Source organism: Sander vitreus, unplaced genomic scaffold, assembly GCF_031162955.1.
Source record: "Sander vitreus isolate 19-12246 unplaced genomic scaffold, sanVit1 ctg790_0, whole genome shotgun sequence".
In the NCBI taxonomy this organism is placed as follows: Eukaryota; Metazoa; Chordata; class Actinopteri; order Perciformes; family Percidae; genus Sander; species Sander vitreus.
In genome coordinates, this window is record NW_027595875.1 from 1 (window position 1) to 5,721 (window position 5,721).

The window sequence follows — 5,721 nt, forward strand, 5'->3', positions numbered from 1 at the left end:
AAGCTCTGTCCTCAGTTCTCAGCTCCCAGTCCTCTAGTCTGAGAGAGCTGGACCTGAATAACAACAACCTGCAGGATTCAGGAGGGAAGCTGATTTCTGATGGACTGAAGAGTCCACACTGCACACTGGAGATTTTCAGGTCAGGATTCATTAACCCATTCAGCTGATGACCATTTAAAATCTGACTAACTTTAGTTGATAAAACAGCTGCTTTGTGTCTGCTGATACAATAAACTTGGGCAGTAGTTATTAATTATATAATTATTAATTTCTAGACTCAGAGTTACTTTCCATGAGGATTTTTTCATTGTTTAGTTTTGTTGTTCAATAATAGAACAGATGATTTTAAAGGTGTATTCTAAATCTGGACCAAAATGTATCTGGACAACAAACAAATATAAAACAAACACAGCTCCATGTGTTGACAGAGGGTTCCTGTGTGTTGTTCTGTGTGTTTGCAGTCTGTCAGGTTGTCTGATCTCAGAGGAAGGCTGTACTTCTCTGGTCTCAGCTCTGAGCTCAAACCCCTCCCATCTGAGAGAGCTGGACCTGAGCTACAATCATCCAGGAGACTCAGGAGTGAAGCTACTCGCAGCGGGACTGGAGGATCCTCTCTGGACAATGGACATGCTCATGTACAAACACTGATTAACAAAAAGGAGATATTTGTGTATGAAGCTGTAAAGAAGAACATCTCCAGGAACTACAAGAACATCTCCCTGTTGTTAATAATATGATGTATTTTGGTCAGATATATGTATGTTAAATGAACTGTCAGTGGTTTGAAGAAACATCCTTTTTTTCCTCTTTCCCGGGATCAAATCAATTTAAATTCCACATAGAAAGGTCCAGGACAGGTTTAGCCTAGCTTAGCACAAAGCAATGTGCTTTATATGCTTGGTTTGGTTTGTTTGGTTTGGTTTGTTTTGGATTTAACAAGCAACATAATCCAAAGGATAGCATATTAAAGCGTAAACACTTATTTCTAACATGGTCCTTGGTGTTAAAACATGCAACACATCAGGAAGACCTATTTCAGGTCAAAGACAACAACATATAATACAGATCATACAATATTTAAAAGCATTCCAAAATCATAAATCACATAAAATAATCAGTCTACTCTAATTTCACAGGGAATTGTACCAGAGGCCACCAATGATATGGCGGTGTGTAAACCAGCGGCTAAGAAAAAAACAAGTGTCAGAGCTGGTGTGAAGTGCACACTGTACAGAGCCTATGATGGTGAGTCTGAATGAGCCCCCCGCCTGTACTAGAGCACAAAGACTTTAATGCATTTCTAAAATAACACATTATTATTTGTTACTTTTTATATAGACTTTCAGTGGATATTATTATATTTGTATTAGAAGCATGTACAGAGAGTTGATGAGTGTGGTTATCTCACTTTCATGCCAGGGCCTATTCCGGATCCTCACGTCATGGCCAGTGCTGAGAAACTGAAAGACATCCGTCCACAACCAGGGATATGTTGCAAATTGCTGCACAGGCTTGAGGGCCTTCATTTGGTGGACTCTAAATTTGGCCCTGTGCCATTTGGGTCTGTGCTTTCTTACCAGTGCCCTCTTGAAATAATGCAGCTAACTGTGGACAGGCTGACCTCAAAGATGGTAGACAAGGTTTTCTCCTGAAGCCCAGCTGCAACACGACACAGAAACATAAATAGTTCATCAATAAGTGGAAGTTTTCGCTGAGGGCTAGGTGTCACTTGTGCCGTTTGCTGTGCCTTAGACCAGTATACAAGCCGTGAAGCAGAGGGATAAACAGAATCCCAAAACACAGTGAAGACCTCCTTTGAGCTGAATCGTGTGTAGTAGCGATAGTCCTCATCTGTGACACAAAAATGAAAAAGGAGTGGATGCTGCTTCTTAACTGTCAGGTGCTGGATCTCAATTTCTAGGGACAACACTTGCAGCTCCAACTCTTGAATTCTTTGAGTAGCACTGTCCAGTTTACCTTAAGGGGAAGAAAAAGCATACATGTTGGTAGGTTAGTTATTATAGCTACCCATTTCCAATAAATAAAACTGAAGAAGCTTCTAAGATGGATGAGGTTTGAAACGCCAAGTCTTTTCACAGAGAGACCAGTTACTCCAAATACTGCTCCAAAAAATGGTATTTTTACTTAACTGCCATATACTTTTTATAGCCAAACAGATACGTGGTTACTCTTATTTGTAATACTAACCAGGAGAAGGATGGCAGGCATAGTCGTGATCATTTGTCACTGCAGGCAAAGCCAACACAGTCTCACTCCCTACTCGTCAAATGCATGACGCATGGTCAAGGAGCCCAGGCGTTAATTTTCAACACCAGGGGGGTACCCGTCACGTTATTTTTCGACGAGGGGGTCCGTCAGATAGACATTCATGTTAATCCCTCACCGTCAGATATCGACGAAAGAAAAAACACGCCCCCTTAAGTCGAAGTCTGTGCCAGTTTTATTATTGGTATTTTTAGCCCAATAACAGCTGTTTTAATCAACATTATTCACCAGATATTATCAGGGTTTATATGCATTTCTTTTAATGTTATTATTTTGGTCTATTTCGGCCAGGGAAGCTGGATTGCTTGTTTGTTTATTTATATTTTTTAAACTATAACGCTACATCTAGCAACATTTATTTAGATGTTATCATAGTATAAATGTTTTTATTTTAATAATATCATTTCGGTCTTATTACCGGTGAAATATTACAGTATGCTGTAATACAGAACATTACGATATGATCCGAGCCGGGCGCATGCAAAGCTGATATCCCACAATGCAATGCGGGCATTCATTCACAGAATGGGCAGCGATCAGCGGGTTTTTAACGCCAGTATCGCTTCAATGTACATATATACAGTCAGTGGTTTAGTCAGCAGCAACAACACGTTGATCAGCTCTGTTCCAGTAAGGTATACACCGTACTAACGTTTAAAACTAGCAGCTGACGTGACGTAGTAATTACCGCTCCTCGTCTGTGAAAGAATGCTGCACGTGAGAATTTACACAATAAAATACCAATAATGAAAAAATACTGTTTTATGCTAAGCTCTTTGATTTGCTATATATATATATACATACATACATACTATATAGCAAACCTACAGCTCATTTGTTTTGACTTGTACTGTTGTGAAAAACAATAAACAATAAACAAAGAGAAGCATATTTTATTTTCCATACATACTTATTTGAAAACACAATTTTCTATATTTGCAGTTGATGACTATTAATAGCAAATACTAAAGGGAAAAAAACATGTTCAGCATATTAATGTGTGGGACTTAGTTTGATTTAATATCACACTGCATTATTAGTTGTTTTAAATAAATGACTTTTTTGAAATATCAATTCATGGTAGGCCTAACATATTAATTATTATATTCAGAAGATGATCCTCATATCAATAACTATGGTTACAGCTCGTAGCCATCCTAACCTGTGTAGCCTTTACTGAGACTACCTTTTCAAAATGAAGAAGGGACTAGTTTTAGGAAGCATTTTCAGGAAATTAAAAAGATAATCAGATTGTTGCGGAGGTTTTTCTTCACAGAGTAAGATGTACTGTATATAGCTTTGTATATACAACATGTGTTTTGGCATTTTTGACACACTTCTACCTCAGCCTATATACAGCACACAGACACAACTCACACATCTCATTCAACCATTTCACCAGCTGAGGAAAGGGTCGTGACATGAGTCAGAGGCTATCAGAGGTCAGAAATGATGAACCAATCCATCGGCTCTGCTCCTAAAGGCACCTTGGTGTTCATGTGGACAACACCTGGCTGGAAGGCCCGTGTTCAAAGTGTGTGTTATCATTTAGAGCAGACACTCACGGTGAATCAGAGGGTTTATGGTATACAAGGCTGCATTACAGACCATATTCATATGACTGTCATGAAGGTTGTGGAGAGGAATAGAAACCAGTCTCTCCAGGCAACCACAGATAATATGGTCTGATCTATCTCAACATGTTGCATGTGTTCTCTATCTTTATTCTCCATGCCAAGTATGAGCTCTTATATAGACTGTGTTGGCAAAGCAGCCTCTGTGCTGTCAGGCATCTCATGATCAGAATCATCCAGGACAGCAACACCAGGACGCTTTCTTGCTCGCTGGTAAACTGACTCCCGAGCTTGTGTGTGAAATTAACCATACGCTTGTCATGATACATTTTGGTCATAATCTTTCAGTCCCCAAAATGACAAAATGTAGCAGCTATATTGCAGCAGGATTAAATTATTAAACATTTTGTACAAGTAATATTGGATTACAGTAGTATATTAAGTTTAACGCTGTCTACCTACCCTTACCCCAATCATTCCAGTGGAATCTAGACGGCACTGATCCCTGTTTGATACGGATCCGTCCACTGGCCGATGTGTGTCTATCCTCAGGGGGAAAGTGCTGACTGCACACAAAGGTGCTCCTAGAAGAATCTTAAAACTTGGTACCTCATCTCTCCTGATCGCCCTCACCCAACGGGCACGCATTTCTCCATCAACAGGGAAATCGTGAAAGCTCAGATACGGGAATTTCTGTTTGTTGTTTGAACAAAATGGTTCACTGCAGTAGCATCTTCTGGAAGATTGTGCCATGCTTCGGTGTTGGATGGGATACTGTTGCGATACAGACACCGGGAGAAAGAAACAGCTACATTAACATTCAGCTTTGACCAGGAATCAATATTTATCTAGCTATCCTGCACAACAGTATTTAAATAGGTGAGTTACTATACATTCCTGAATAAAGTAACTGCCTACCAAAGCGTTAGATAGCTAGCTAAGTAAACTTGTTACAGTACAGGCAGCAATGTAACGCTACCTTTTAACGCTATCGGTACCTGGTACTAAAGTTGTTGCTAGCTAACGTTAGCCCACTCTTCTAACAATTATGAATTAACAATAACGTTAGCAAGTTACAAACCATTGCATATACGTAGACATTATTACTCTTAACTTTACTAATTTAACTTAAATGTACCTTTTGGAATTTCTTCAAATAGCTAGCTAGTTAGTGGTCAACAGTTGTATTTCGGTGAGAAGTCTCAGGTTACGGGGGGGAACGGAAGTGAAGTTAACCTGCTACGCGGAAAGGCGGAAGTTCTATGACGTCATCGTGAAAAGGGCCTATTCCATCCAATGATAGTAAAGGCTGTGATATATATCGTGGGCACCATAACTTAAGTCATTGTTTATAAGTAGAATGAAACTGTTTGGGATTGCACGAGTTAAAGAATTAATTTCTCTGAAACGAAGTTAAACTAATAAATCTGTCAACATGTTTTAATGTGTGAATATGTTTGGTGGAGCTCTGCTTGTAGTTCCTGCTGATGTCCACCAGAGGACGCCATGACGTCACCACCAGCTCAGAGAGGAACACAAACTGGGGACTTTAGGTTAGTTTGGTGCTGCCCCTTTCTGGGCGTTTCTTCTTGTTTCCTGTTTAAAGTTTACTTTCACTTCCCAGAGTTCCCACAGTTTGTGTCGCAGCTTTTTCTCTTCGTGTGAAGCTCCAGCTGAAGGTAATTTAACTCGTCTGTATCGTTTAAATATATATATATATATTTATATATATATATATATATATATATATATATATATATATATATATAAAATATACTTTATTTTAAACTAACATCATCTGGCACCGTTTAAATTCCGTTTTGTTTCAGAGAAAGTTAAACATAATGAAAGTGTTTGAACT

At 39.0% G+C, this 5,721-nt stretch overlaps 1 long non-coding RNA gene across 2 annotated transcripts; it reads right to left on the minus strand.

Annotated features, from left to right (window-relative positions):
* Window positions 1-1,271: 1,271 nt before the first annotated feature.
* Window positions 1,272-5,106, minus strand: LOC144514952 (uncharacterized). 2 transcript variants are annotated; one of them, XR_013501643.1, is made up of 3 exons: window positions 4,999-5,106; window positions 4,329-4,634; window positions 1,272-1,977 (listed from the first exon to the last, which is right to left on the minus strand). It is a non-coding gene; the product is annotated as an uncharacterized LOC144514952 (long non-coding RNA). The 2 variants fall into 2 exon arrangements; XR_013501642.1 differs by having other exon boundaries at window positions 4,323-4,634.
* Window positions 5,107-5,721: the final 615 nt, after the last annotated feature.